This window comes from Microtus pennsylvanicus, chromosome 6, assembly GCF_037038515.1.
Source record: "Microtus pennsylvanicus isolate mMicPen1 chromosome 6, mMicPen1.hap1, whole genome shotgun sequence".
Taxonomy (NCBI): domain Eukaryota; kingdom Metazoa; phylum Chordata; class Mammalia; order Rodentia; family Cricetidae; genus Microtus; species Microtus pennsylvanicus.
This window is the reverse complement of record NC_134584.1, coordinates 103,759,891-103,775,473: the sequence shown is the minus strand read 5'-3', so window position 1 is coordinate 103,775,473 and position 15,583 is coordinate 103,759,891.

Below are 15,583 nucleotides of genomic sequence, written 5' to 3'. Positions count from 1 at the left end.
AGGTGCTTCATATGGTACCCAGGAGCTGGTCCTGTGTTGCTGCTGTATTTTCAGCTCAGGCTTCACAAAGTCTCTGCCATTTGCCTGGAATTTTCTGGATACAATCACATGGGGGGAGGTGTTAAGAAAGAATTTTTCCTCCTGAGATGCAGCTTACCCACTTGCATCACTGGTGATCTTTGGAACCAGGGCACTGGGGCTTGACGGACATCTCTAACTTATTCTGAGCCCCACTGTTGTGTTCCCCTCCTTTTGGCCTTCTTCTAGCTGGAGGGACTCGACTCACAATGTTCTCCGTCACAGCCCTAGTGCTGCTAGATAATTCTACTTCCACCGTAAGGCCAATAGATGGGCCTTTTCAGAAGGGGAATCTTATTCATATCCTGGACCTGGTGTAAACCCATGCAGATGGAGATGAATCCTGTGTGTTGTGCTGGAATTAATAATATTTTCCTACATTGCAACAAGTACCACAGAAGACTATAAAGCAGAAAATGTCAATATCGGACTTATAGTTAGGATACCCCAGGGGACAGAGAGGGGCCATGAAAGGGTTGAATTTGTTGAGCTTCCTCTGATCTTTGCTCTCTAGCTATAGGGAGAAACAAGGTGTTCTTTCTCCCTCTCTCTTCCCCTCCCTCTCTCCCAACTTCTCTCCTTCCTTTATTCTTTCTTCCCAATACCTTCTCCTTTCAAATGTATCTGATTGATTTTGACTCCAACCAGATGGTTCCAGATCCTAGACTCCAGTGATGCCACCACCTCACTCTCTCCCTGAAATCAGAGGACAGTGACATCTTTCTAATACTTTCTGAATCTTTATCTTCTCATCAGGTTGGATTCTGAACTGTTTCCATATTGATTAAACCAATTTTCTGTATTCTGTTGATCTTGCTTAAGTATGTCATGTTGATTCAGTCATTCCTGAATCATACCTCAGTCATTCACTGAGTTAGCCACAGTCCTTTCTTCTTTATTTTTATCCTTCCTTCTCCCCCCTCCCCTTCTTTGAGGTAGGATATCACACAGTTCTATATAGCCCAGGCTGGTCTTAAAGCCTTGATCCCCTTGACTGCATCTTCCAAATGCTGAGATTACAAACATATGCCAGCATATCCAGGCACTTGCGGACTCTCATAGTCAGACTAGTAAACCATTTAAAAGCCCAAGTAAGGACATTGCCATTGGGTTGAAGGATTAAAAATAATTGAAGAAAATTGCTCATCCAAACCTTACCTAGAGTTTCAGTTTCTTGTACGCTCACCCTATGATGTATTCTTTGCCATTATAATGTGCCAAAGGCAGAATACTGCTCACTGCATTTCATATATTACTGGCTTTTAAAGCTCTTTTTGTAACATATCACTCAGCCTGTCGACAATGATGCTTCATGAGTGTCATAGTTTGGTTTTTTTTTCTTGTGATAAAACCTTGACCAAAGCAACTTAGGCAGAAAGGGTTTGCTTTTGCTTATGGGCATGTGATATGAAGCTCATGCCCGGATCCAAGGCAGGAACCTGGAGGCAGGAACTGATGCAGAGATCATGGAGGAACACTGTTTACTGGCTTACAGTTCATAGCTTGCTCAGCCTGTTTTCTTGCAGAACACAGGACCACCTGCCTATGCCACAGCCCATGTGAAGGCCCCTCCTCACCAGTAATCAATCAAGAAATCCTCCCCCCCCCCCCGGACACATTTACTTATTTGATAGAAGTAATTCTCCAATTGAGGACCTCTTTTTCCTGATGGCTGTCAAACTGACAAAAACTTCCCAGCACAATCAGACAAGCAGGCCTTCATTTATGAACGTTTTTCATGTTCCTATGAAAGGAGACACACAGAGAGTGTGTCACACCAAAGTGCAGACCTGAATGGAGAAGAGAGAAAGAGATGAACATAGAATTTCATAGACTGAGGAATATGATTTCCTAGCCCAAATCTATCCACCACTCACCGTTCTTTAATCGACTTGAGCCCTCGCAGTCTCTAGCCCCTATCATCACAATAAAACCTGCTTAGATGTTAGTAACCTTGCTTCTCTTTGGAAAGCTGTAAGAGTGCAGATGGATCTTGAAGGTCCCATCTGAGCTTTGCACCCAGCAAATCAAATATCACACATTAAATGTCCTTGGCACTCGGTGTAGACAGAAGCCATAGCCAGACATGTGGGGAAGGTTGGTTTGTTCACCATCAAGCAGTTCGAAATAATATCCTCTGTTTTCGAAATGAACCAACTTGCCTCTCACCGTCTGTTTTCTAGGATCTGGAATGGCACACATTTTATTTCCATGTGCACCCGAATCTGTTCCCAGAAATGTGCATTGGAAACCAGCGAGCAAATGTCATCTCTTTGGCTGGTTACCTTAAGCACCACTAGCCACTCTCCTGTATATGCTTTCATTTTATTTTAAATTATTTTCCCCTAAAACATACTTTCATTTTACTCTCCCTATCTTTCATGGAGATAATTGGTTTCCTATGAAGCTGCCATTAGAGCACATACAGAGGGGATAACTCTTCTTTTGTTCAGCAAATTGTCACAGGGGCCTTAGAACTACCCTTGCTATGCATCTTTGCAATTGTTTACATGTTGATGTCAAATTCCTCACCCATAAAATGAATGCGTAGTCTGTGGAAGACATTTTGCTTATTGTTAGGTTTTTCTGAAATGGGATTTCCATGATCTCTTTCTGTCAGGAATTCCAATCTGGTAGAAACAGAAGGAAACAAGTATATATTGTGATGACACAATTATTATTCCAATATTGCTGGACTTTAATCCCACATACATCTGTAAATCTAGTCTTGCCTTCATCCTATTTGGCCACCGAGTGGCTACTAGTGGTCACTTTTTGAATTGCAGGTATAACACTTTCAGATTAGATCTTAATTACTCAAAATTTTACTAAAAAGAGTGATTTCACTTATTTTTCTAAAATGGGTATTTACATATCTGAAAGTCTGAAACAGAAGTTCCAAGTACTTTCAAAAAATACTTTCAATCTGAAGGGCTGTCTAAAAAGTCATAAAATTCTTGTTTCTCTTGAAGGAATTTACTTTATGGAACTATGGAAAGACTCAAAGGAATATAGTAAGAATTTTTCCTACAGTTATTTGTGATACCATAAAGAAAAAAATGTCATCTAATTGTAAGATGTGAATTATGGTAGATCACTATGATATCATATAGCAATTATACATAAATTATTTAATTATAGGAGAATAAGATTATAATCCACAATTTGTTTAAAAAGTAGATGATGAAATTGTGTAGAAAACAGAGGAAATTTAAAATGTATGTATTTGTATATGCTATATAGTATTATGTATAGATATGAGTGTACACAAAGATTGGAGAAGCATATTGACTTCTACTTGGCAAAGACCATTTTAGTGAGACTTTTTTTTCAGGTGAACTTTACATTTTCCTATGTATAATATTCTACAAAGGAGATGGATTATTTTTAAAATAAGAATAAATATTTGGCTCTGACTTTTGCATATGCTGCGGGAATGCTAATGATGAGGAAGGATGGTTTGCTGGTCAGTAGAACTAAAGGAAAGATTTTGTAGCTTCATTTTTCAACAAGGGCATTGCAGAATGGGGCCTGACTTGATAGTATTTGGCTGCTTAGAAGTGGACATTACCGGTGCATTTTTCATCTGTAAGTCAAAGTGTGGCTGTGACGAAAGGAACTCCTTAGAGAACATGAGGTAACAGGGCCAGACCTGTCCTAAAGGAGGACATAAAGAAGAGGTGCCCGAAAATCCTTCCATCTTCTTCATCGGCTTCAGAACCCACTGCTGCGACCACAGTGGGTCATTAGGGTGGATGAATGAATGGAGCGAGACCCAAAGCCACCCAATCCAACCTTCGGACTTTAGTCATTTTTCTGACTTAGTATCAGGAATATAGGCTAATTCTCTACTGTGTGGTTCATGATGCAGACTCTAAACTAGAGGCCACAAAGGGTAATGGATTTTCTATTTGAGCCTGGCAAGGGATGTACCTGGGAGCAGATGAAAACCATCCCGGGAGCCACTCTGGAGTAACTTGGATAGTTCTTCTGGAAATCATTCCAACAACAACAAAAAACTTTAGATTCTGTTTGAATTTCCTAAACAGTGTCTGTGTGATCCTAGGCGGGAGCAAGCATCTTCAGGTCTCCCCCACCATACTTTTCTTCTTTCTCTTTGAAGCTATCATTCATGCTGAGGGTGTTGCTCATCTCTGAAACTAGGTGTGGCGACTGTACCCTGAAGCTTGACTTTCTCATATTCTATTTTTCCATTCCACCTTCTTGTTGTCTACCCGAGGAGGTCTCTCCTAGAGTTGGCTTTTGCTTTCCTTGGGCTGCCTTTGAGCGTCTGGGTGTAATCCTTCTACTAGCTCTCTGTGCTTTCTGGAACACTTATTCCTGTCTGCAGCAAGGTTCTCTAGTCTCCAAACTAGGAATATAGGTGTGGTAAGGGCCAAGTTCAACTTTCTATGGACATAGTAGGGTGGTAGGGTGGGATGAGGCGGTGGGTGGGGGTGTCCCTTATTACTTTGAACTTGCTGACTTGTGAGCAGATCCTTGTTTGTTTTACAGGGGTTTCCACACGCACTGCAGGTTTTTTTTTTTTTTTATCAACATTCATAGGGTCTACCTACTAGATGACAGTAGCACCTTTCTATTTAACACAACCAAAAGTATTTCTAGGTATTGTCCAATACCTCCCAGGAGATAACGTCCAAACTTGAGAAATGTCACCTTTTGCTTATTACTCATTTTTTCTATATTTAAGATCTTTGTTGTCAGAAGGAACACAAGTTCTGGACACAAGCAGGCAGATGTCTCTAGAGAAACCATGTCACTAGAGCCTGGTTTTGTTCAGAACTCTCCTCCCCACACTGCCCTGTTCACAGGCTTGGTGACAAGCTTCCAATGCCCAGCAGTGGACTTTCCTATCAAGAGCTTTTAAACAGCCCGGAAGAAGGAGAATTGGCAGCTAGCCACCACCAGGGGAGCCAGGGCGCCAGGTCTTGTTCTGCTTTCTGGCCTCTGAAAACATATGGGGATTCTTGACTTGACTCAGAGCCCATAGAGGGGAGGTAAGATCGAGAGAGCCAGGAGAGAATACGGGGGTAGGGTGAGGAATTTCCTTAGCTTCATTGGAAACAGATGCCCCAGTGGAGGTGGAGAGCTGGGACCCTGCTTCAGGCCAGTGTGCTTGGCAGGCTCTCCTCCCAATATCCCTCACCCTTTCCTCTCCATCTTCTCCCCCTGCAGGCACCACCAAACTTTAGAGAGGAGGGCGGGGCTTTAAGAGAAGGGGGGGCTGTTGCTGAAAATCTGTTGTGGGAACACAAATGTGTGTTACAGGATGGAATTAACAGAGGATCATGAATTGGTGAGACGAAGAAGCGTCGGGGCAGGAAAGCGCCTGTGGTTGAAGTTCAGTGTTTTCATCTTAAACATGAAAAGCTCAGGTCTAAAACTGAGAAGAGCATCTAGGGTTCGGGTTAGTTGATTTTTCAGGCTTTCACTATAAACCCCCTGCCACCAAAGCTTCCTCTAAATTCATTATGATACGACTGGGTACACCTGTGTGCTGGACATCACTGGATCATAATGTCTCTCCTTCCTCCCTCCCTCCCTCCCTTTTTTCCCTCCCTCTTTTCTTCCTTTTTCCTACCTCCTCTTTTCTTTCTTTCTTTTCTTCCTTTGTCAGGTCTCACTATAAAGCACAGGTGGGCCTTGAACTCATAATCCTGTCTAACTGCTGTCCAATGATCAATTTACTAATCAATATACCAGATAGGTAGCAGCTACCTATAAAAGATGCACATATCTACCACATCTGCCTGTGATTTGATCTGGTCGAGGTTTCTGTAGATAGGTGCCTACCAGCGCTTTGGGTACTGGGCTAGTTAAGGTAATTTTGGTGAATATTTTGGAGCAGAAGTTGAGTCTTCCAGTGGTTCTGTGAACTTGAGATTCTTTTGAGAAAGGAGCAAAGGAGGTATGTCAGGTGTACAGAATATTCAAGAGCTCCTAAACTTTCCTGTGCACGCGAGTACATGAGGCCCCATTCTGCGGTGTTCTGGGTTGGGGCGAGCTGTGAGTGCGATTCTAATAAAGCCCCAGGTGATGCTCGTGTGGCCGTCTGCTGACCTTCACTGAGCACAAACTCATCTCACCTCTCAGGCAGCTTATTTCTCCCTGTGGAAAGATGTGCTTCCACAAAGATGAGGGGGAAAGGCAGAGATGTTTTATGATCAGCTTTCCAATGGCGTTGGTGTGAAGATTCCATCCCTTTGTCCTTCTTTTGCTCCACATTTTTTTTGTCTTTTCCCTTCAGTATCAGCCTTGCATCCTGTAACCCAATAAATCTTAGACATCAGAAATGACTTCCATGCCAAATGTGGTGTGTTCCAGCCCTGACCACAAGAAAGATGAGGATTTGCTTTCACATCCGAGATGCTTCTAGAATGCTCTTAAAGATCCTGCTGGAAGTCACACCCCAATGCAAATTGAACTTCAACCAAGGATAATACAGAGCTCAATGTCCATACTTTGATATTCTATTTCTTTAAGAAAACCTCATGGTTTCACCCAAATAACTGTCCTTAGAAGGCAAACTAAAGCTACCGAAGGGCCTGTCAGGATGTAATAATGATTGTGGCTCATTTGCTCAGTAAGTGACCTGTGATTTGAGAAAATGTTTTAGAATACGGCCTGCATAATCGAAAGAGAAAAAGTAGACTGAGGTCTTACGCTATTTTTCCTAAGTAATTGAGATACTTCACCTCACTCAGGCATGCTTATATTGTCAAATAGAAGATGCTTCAAGTAATTAGTAATGTTATTAGCCAAGCTTTCCTGTTCCACGTGTCCTCGGCTAAAACACAGTTCTTGTACCCAGTGCCCTTTGAAGGTCAGGACAAACTTTAATGAGGAATACGTTATTCTTTATTAATGAACAAAGGGTAAAGGCGAATGTACGCGGGGCTTTACAAGGCTACCAAAGGGGGGGGTGGGCTCTGATGTAGCCTCAGTTGACAAATGAAAACCAGATTTGAGGACAGATTGCATCAGGAAACAGAAGTGGCTGTGATCACGGTAGTTTTTTTTTTTTTCTGCTGATGCTGTTATTACCAGTATTCACAGCAATAATAAAATTGCTTCACATTCATGCTTTTCTGCTCTCGGAGTTCATTAATCTGCTCTCTCGAAAACTTCTCACCCAGACCGTGTCAGAGGGAGGAGAAAGGGATCAAGGCCATCTGGCCAGGACCACCGTCAAGGCCTTCATGCACCTTGGCTCTTTGCTTTCTCAAAGCGTTGTGACGAAGAGGTATTAATATCACTTGTAACAGTTAGCTTTCCCGTCTTTCCGACAACGTAACAGGCAGAAGCAGCTTACAGGGAGGCGCTATTTATTCTGGCTCACAATTCCCCAACGTTAGCCTGTGGTTGCTTGGCCCTTGTGAACTCACTGTGGCAGCAGCAGTGTGTGGTGGAGTTCCTTGACCGATGGGAAGCAGAAGTAAAGCAAACGCAGGAAGCAGCCAGGGCAGGATAAAGTTTCTAATGAACCACCTTCGGTGGCCTGCTTCCTCGTTTAGGCCAATAGTGCCATCACGTTATAAATCTGCCAAGGAACCAACCCCTTGATTCCCTGATTAATCAACCACTTGATTAGGTCAAAGTTTTTATGACCTAATTGTCTCTGAAAACTTCATCACAGATGTACCCTAAAGTAAGTCTCACTAATTCCTGGGAATCCCCCCCCAAGCAGTCAAAACCCCCTAATTTTATTATTTAAAAACTTGCAAATAAATATAAACATCACACAGCAAAATTAACCAGATCCAAAGTCCACACAAGTTAATAAACTTACATACAGTTAGAATTGGCATTCCAAATGGAAGCTGTGCGGCTCTTTGGATCCTCCTTGTTGCCTAGCTTCTCTGGGGCTGAGGACTATGACCTGGTTATCTTTTGCTTTACATCTAATATCCACCTAGGAGTGAGTATATACTCTTTGTCTTTCTGGGTCTGGGTTACCTCACTCAGGATGACCTTTTTCTAGGTCCATGTCATTGATTTTTTTTCCCTCTGAATAATCCCCCCACTGTGTAGATAAACCACACTTCCATTCTTCAGTCGGGGAGAATCTAGGTTGTTTCCAGGATCTGGCTATTATGAGTAATGATGCTATGAACATAGTTGAGCAAGAGTCTTTGTGGTATGGTTGAGCATCCTTTGGGATGGCTCATCTTCTGGATCCTTAATTTTCTCATCCATTGAATGGGAATGAGAATGGATGAACGGATGAACAGAGGAAGGAGTGAAGGAAAAATGGAGACGGATAAACTAATTAAAGCATGAGCCTGAAGGTCACAGGATGGTGAGGCATGTTGAAGAAGTGCACATCGATAAGTAAGACTGGTGTGATGTTTCCGGGGACTTTAAAGGATGCTATGCATCTTCCATGATGAAAGGGCTCAAGAGTTCTGGGTAGCAGAGGTTAAAAGCAAGCCACATTTCTCAGTCAGCACTGCCTTAGGGCAACATGAATGATGCTTGATTCAAAGATCATGAGCTCCATAAAATCGGGTTTTGTGGTCAAAGGTGTTTTTAAAATCTTTAATCACCTGGGAGGCAGAGACATGTGAATCCATGAGTTCAAATCCAGTCTGGTCTACATAGTGATTTCAAGGACAGCCAGGGATATGTAGAGAGACCTCATCTCAATAAAAAACCATAATAAATATAATAGTGATAATAACAATCACAAATCTAATTATGGACATTCACATATAGAGGAGCATACTGAGATCATTGAGAAGTGATTCTGAAACTCTTCCAGACAGCCCTTTATATCCTGTATTGCATGTTAGCCTGGAGAGGAACTGATTTCTGTTTATATAGCATGACCAATATCATATGGCATTCTCCATGATATCCCCATTAGTGTGTGCCAGTAGCTGCAATGTGTCCCACACCAGGCATATTCTCTAATGACTCCAGCACAATTAGGACTGGAGTGGCTCTCCACTCACAAGTGACTGAAGGGGGCTCAGGCAGGTGGAGCTCTGATGCCACACAGCTCACAGTGGACTTGTTACACACAAGCCTGATTGTCCATTGTCCACGCTGTTCTCTTACGACCACACATACTCCCCTCCTGGGACCAGTGGGTACTTTGGTATCCACTCAGTTTTATCTTGATGCCAGATTTGTTGAAACAGGTCTGGACAGCCGAACGTGCTTCTCTTTGTGTATGTAGAAACCCTGAGTGCACTTCACCACCCGACAAGCAGCTCTCCAGCAGAGGATAATGGAGTAAGAGAGAATGATCGCACTAACGAAGGCAATAATTACACTCTCCAGGACTTGTCGAGCACTTTGCGGTTTGATGAGCACTTTCACAGACGGCATCGCTTCTGATCGTCGCAGCAGCCCTGTGCGCAAGCTGGTCTGGCAATTTTCATCTCTACCCAGCGAAGAACCTTGAAGAACAGAGAAGTTAGGACCAGAGCACAAATTCACAGAATGCCACTGAGCAAACCAGTCATCCATCTCCAATGGAGTCGCTCTGGTCTATCTGGACTGGGATCCCATCCACCAGAGAGCTTGGGAGAAAGGAAGCATCTTGCTTTTCCTTCCCAACTTCTCCATTTTCTTCTTCCTTCCTTCTATTCTTCCCAGCCAGGTTTCAACATATAGCAATATGCAAGAAAGGAAAAGAGTAGTTACTTGTAACCCCACAGTTCAGAGGTAACACCCAGGCACTTGCTCTGGTCACCGCTTAATGTAACTTAATGTAACCCCAAAACATTTTAAATGGCTGCAAAAAATTCTACTTCGTATTTTTAAATATATATCACTCATCTTTCTCTATTGGACATTTAAGTTCATCTCACATATTCTGTAGTTTAAGTAACATTTGATAAGCATTGTCAAACACAAGTTTTCTGTATTTTAAAAATCATCTCCGAGATAAAATTCCTGAGCATAATTTCACAATAAAAAGCTTTCCAACTACTATTGCTAGATGCACTGTTATTTACATAATTTTTACTAAGTTCAAAGCCCCAGGTATAACTATTCTTGTGACCTTTAGAAATCTTATATGCATTGCTTTAATTTTTATCTCTTGTTAATCAGCTTTGATGATTTTCTTTTTTCAAACATGTGTTCTTGTATCTATCTGTCTGTTGGTCTGTCTGTCTTCCTATTATCTGTCTATCATCCATATCAATCTACCATCTATCTACCTACTATCTATCTATCTATCTATCTATCTATCTATCATCTATCTATCTATCTATCTATCTATCATCTATCTATCTATCTATCTATCTATCATCTATCTATCTATCTATCTATCTATCTATCTATCTATCTATCTACCTATCTATCATCTACTTACCTATCAATCCTGTGTGTGTGCGCACGCATTCTGGCATCTACTTCATGGCACTTGTGGAGGTGGGGGAACAATCGTGTGGGCTCTGGTGATAACGCAGGTCAGCAGATTTGGCAGTTGGTTCATTTGAGCATCTTTGGCTCCTCAAGCACTCATTCTCTCTTGGCCATTCTTATTTCTTCCACCCTCACAATCCTGCTCGTGCCACTTACTTGGTACTCTCTGCTACCATTTTCATAAAATTACCTTTTTTTCTTTATTTCTTAGAAGCATTTGTTATACCAAGGAAATGAATGACTATGTTGATATTCATGCATTTCCCTAGGTTGAAGTAGTGGTAAATTGAGAACAATAAATAGAGAGTTATTAACTCATGACAGAGTGTATCCGATGGGAGATGTCAGCCAAGTGTTAAGAAATTTCTAAAGACATCTGAAAGGATGCAATTATAGAATTGGTGGCCTTGTACGTAAAATCCCATTTTATGGGGAGGTAAGCCAAGACTCAGAGAGATCCAGTAATTTACTCTAAATCACACAGCAAAAGGTATCAAAAATGAGACTTAAAACTAGGTCTGTCTACGACTTCTGTGTTCATTCCACCATGTGGCATCTTTGTGTCCCAAAGTGAAGAAATGATCAGAGAAGCCCCACAGATATCAATCAACTGTTAGTCACAAGAATCTCAGCAAGGAAGGGAAATGATCAGGAACCTTGGACTCCTAAGTACTCAAGTCAATTCAAGGCAGATGCCTGTACTTAAAATGGAAAGGAGAGGCTTCAGGGCTGACTAGGGACAATGTATGGGACAACTGGATCCCTGATCTCTCCAGGGAAGAGTCAGTGCTTTCTTAACACCTGGAAATAAGATTCACCAGCAGTTGGAACACCTCCAGCCTTACAGTCCTGGTTTTCAGCAACCTTGGAGATGTGGCTCCTGGGGAAGCAGAATCCACAGGATACATATATACATTAGGAATTCCCCCACCTCGCCATGTACAAATCCCTCTTAAAACGACACTGTTTGTAAAGCCAGAGGCTCTTGTCACTGTGCAGACAGAGACAGTGCAGAATCCTAGCTCCAGTTCTTAGTGAGGCTGATCTAAGAATGAATGCGAATGCATGGTATCTCTTATTGATTGGCTGGTGAAAGTCATACAGTGCCTTGCCCGTGGTGTGAACTAAACTCACGTTTCTAGGAACTTTCTTGTCACCGAAATCATCTTTGCTGCTTCCTCTCCTCACCCCCTCTTATTCCACCTCAAATGTTGCCTCTGACTAGGACTAGTAGCTGATGGATGGGGAAAAAAATGTCTCAGTTATTCAGATGAACATCACGTGGGGGATGGGAGTCAATAAACGGCAATATGGAGAACCTGGCCTCCTCTGCAGGGACCACAGTTTATCATATATACCAGAGAACTTCTAGAGTAAAAGATACCATGCTTAGTAATGTAAGTTGGGTCAGAGGTGTAATTTGCAACATGCCTGAGAGAGAGCCACCTTTGTGTAACAATCTCTCCACCCCCAAAGAGAGCTGAAGTTGCATGCAGATTTCTTTCATCTCAGACTTTCTTTGTCCAAGCCCAGGAGAGGCCATGAGATCATTGACAGGCATGCAGGTACTCTTGGCTCCTGTCCCAAAAAAAGGCTTAATAATAAATCCCCAAATTGGTTAAAGTTGACACTGCCGTGCTCTGGGAGATGTTCCCCTTCTCAGACTGTTATTTATGGTGCAGAGGACAGGAAGCGCATTCGTGATGGATCTGCTTTTATCAGATAAAAACGGGAGGGATGGTGAGAAGACCGTGGAGAGGCATTGTGCAGAATTTCAGCAGGACCCTTTATAAAGGCGTATTAGGGAAAATGAAATTTCCACTGGCTAAAGTGAATCCATTTAGAGTCCAAGCATCTATATGAGTATTTTAGCCCTCAAAATAGTAACCTCAGACAGAATAACAAACAGTCTCTTAATAGCCCTAATTTATCAGATTCAATAGCTTAAAAGAGAAATACAAATAAACAAGCGGAGTGATGAGTCTCTGAGAATGAATTGAAGATGTGATACAATATTCTAGAGCTCTGTATTTTCAACAAATTAGATTTTAGGGAACATTAACATAGAGAAAACCAAGAATCATTTTCTAAAAACCCTCATATTGAGCTTTGAGGGAATGAAGAACACTCTGACCCTTGGCATGATCAGTTGCATCTGGGTAAGTAGTATTCTAGGAGTCTCTGGATGAGATTGGCATCGGATGGGTGAACTGGTTACAACACTTGGCCCTGTACCATTTGTGGGGTTTCCATCTAATCAGCTGAAGGTCAGAATGGAATAAACGGATGGCAGGAAAGAGAGGGCTCTCTGCCTGTCCTCCAGGTGGGATGGCAGTGGAATTTTCCAGGTTCACGTTTCTTCTCAGTGGCTCAAAATAGGTCTGGGCTATCATCTGATGGCTGCTATTGGCCATCCATCGTTGGGATAAGTTTGGCTTTTGTCTCTTCATGAATCCATGACAAAACTCATTGAATGGGTGCCAGCAACTTAGAGGAAAGTTTTAGAAATAACTGGTTGCTTTACTGCCCAAGGGTCAAATGATTGTAGAGAAAGGGTGGGGAATAAGAAAAATTTGGCAGTATCTTAAAGTAAATATCAGTTGTGGTCTAGCACTAGAATTCAAAGACCAGTCAGACATCTAACAAGCACCTCTCTCAGTTCTTCTAAGCATTTCTTTTAAAGGGAAAAGCTGTGCCACTGACATGGAGTGTGACTTTGTTTAGAAAAATACCTGCTCCATACTTTCTAATTGAAGAGCATGTATGACTATGCAGAAGATTTGCAAAGGTCTCAGCCAGCTTAACTTACTCCTATCCTTCCCTTTTAGTAAAAATTTGTCACGGATATGTATGTGCATGTACCAACTGAGTCTGAAAATAAATTGAAATAACTATAAACTAGAAGGTTCAAGAGATTGAAAACATTGGACCCGTTTCTTTTTTAGCATTTTCAAAATAACTATTATTATTTACATTTAAGGCATGCAACATGATGCTTTGACATACATGTGGAGGGTGAAATGGGTTTGCTGCTTGGCAAGTTAACATAGGCATCATCTTACATAATTCCTTATTCAAACTATACTTTTTGTAAAAGTATTGGATATGAGACTATATTGTTAACCATAATTCTTGTATTATGTGTTAGATGGGCATGAATTATTAGGGAGTATCTCATCCCTCTTAGTGATAAAGTGGGGTTTCTAATTGCCTAGTATGCTATGATGGTGAATGTGGTAGATACTTGGGAGTCCAATTTACAGATGGAACCAAAATGCGAGCAAAGTGAACAGCGGGGCAGGTAAGTACGTTACACTCTGATGGGTGTGAGGATAGTGGGGAAATCAGCCTGAACACAGGCACTTTAGGACAACATCCACAACCAAAAGCAAGGAGGATTATTAGTTAATCAGGAGGACTCCAGGGAGGAGGACCAGGTGACAAGAGCATTTGGTGACTCGCGGTGTGCTGATATCTCCCAGAACTCTTCACAGTGGGCCATTTGCCTGTGGGTAGGCATCAGCAGAGTCTATGAAGAAACAGTTAGCTTTCGGGCCCCCAATACCTGACCCTTGTTTGCCTTAACTCTCACAGAATTAGGAATACTACTAAAACATTTCTTTTAATTTTATTTTGTGGTGTTGGGAATCAAATCTCAGGCCTTATGGGTATTAGTTATGTTCTCTGTCACTGAGTACAGCCACAAACCCAAAATTTTATTTTTAAATTTTTGTATTCTTTTCCCATGTATCACGTTCTGACTTCCATTACTGCTTCAAAATCACTCCCCTCAGTCTCCCCTCTCCGCCAGATCCACTCCCTACTCTGCCTTCTTTCAGAAAATATTTCATTTCTAATGTGAGGGAAAAGAATTCACGGTTTTCCCTTCTTACACTCAAGTCTACAGTCACACGGGTAGCAAGCAAAATGGTAGAGTTGACATTTGACCTACAATGGCTGTGGATTTGTTCGAGAGTCTGAGCTTCTATATCAACCGGGCTCCATGATCCTGAGACTAGATTAGGATCCGTCTGATTGGACAGCCACCCCAAACCCCAAAGTCATTCCATCCTCAGGTACTTTGGGTTGGTAGGGAGGCAAAGAGCAACTGAGAAGGTGGACAAGGAACTGCTCAGGTCTCATGGAGTCGAGAACAGCTAGAAACAGGCTGAGAAGGAGCAGCCTGGTCTCCACTCACTCGTGTCTTCATTACTTTTATCAACACGTATTTAAGGATCGCCCAAGCAGAGAAAACCACGGCTTTAAAGCAATTACTTGGCAGTGATCAGGAGGGGCCGAGGGGATTCTGTTGGCTTATTTGTATGAACCTAAAATGTCTGCTTTCTTAATTAAGCCTTTAGCTCTGGGTCTGGCCAGCAGCTTAGAACTATCTCCCCTTCTCCTGAACGGTTTCAGCCTTCCTCCACACTGTTGGCCCTCCACCCAGGAGGACTTTGCCTCTGCCTGCTTCCCGTAGAAGCATATGCTCCCACGCCACACTGAGGTTACCGCTTTCATTTTTTGTCCCCAGCTTCCTGCTGCTTTTAATTTAATAATTATCAGCTATAAGCAGTGTCATCCTTGGAGACTTGAGGCGATGGATGGATGCAGGTATCTCCTTTCTTGTAACTCAAGTCCCCTGCAGGGGACAGCCCTCCTTGATTAACACCGAGCTGGTTCTGACTGGTTTCCATCTGTCTAATAGGACCCCAAACCTTGTACTTTTGTACGTTCTATCTCTAAAAACTGGTGAAGCATCTGGTGCACAGGAGACACATGATAAGTTCCTTAGTAAATGAATAAAGGAATGTATATAAATATATTATCTCGATCTGATGTTTAGGTAGGTACAAGTACAGGGGGTAGTTATCAATAGTCTTATCCCATGCGAGGTGGTGTTTATGTATAGTGAAGTGTGAAAGAATGTTTAATGATTTCATGGTCACTCATCATAGTGTTTGGAAATACACTACCCCTAGCCTCAAGTGGAATGGAATGTAAATGTCTTCCTTCATAGTCTCAGTGTTTTTGAACTCTGCCTCGTGAGATGACTTCGAGAACATGGTTCTCTTTCCTGGCTTCTGTCCTGCTCAGGATCCTCACT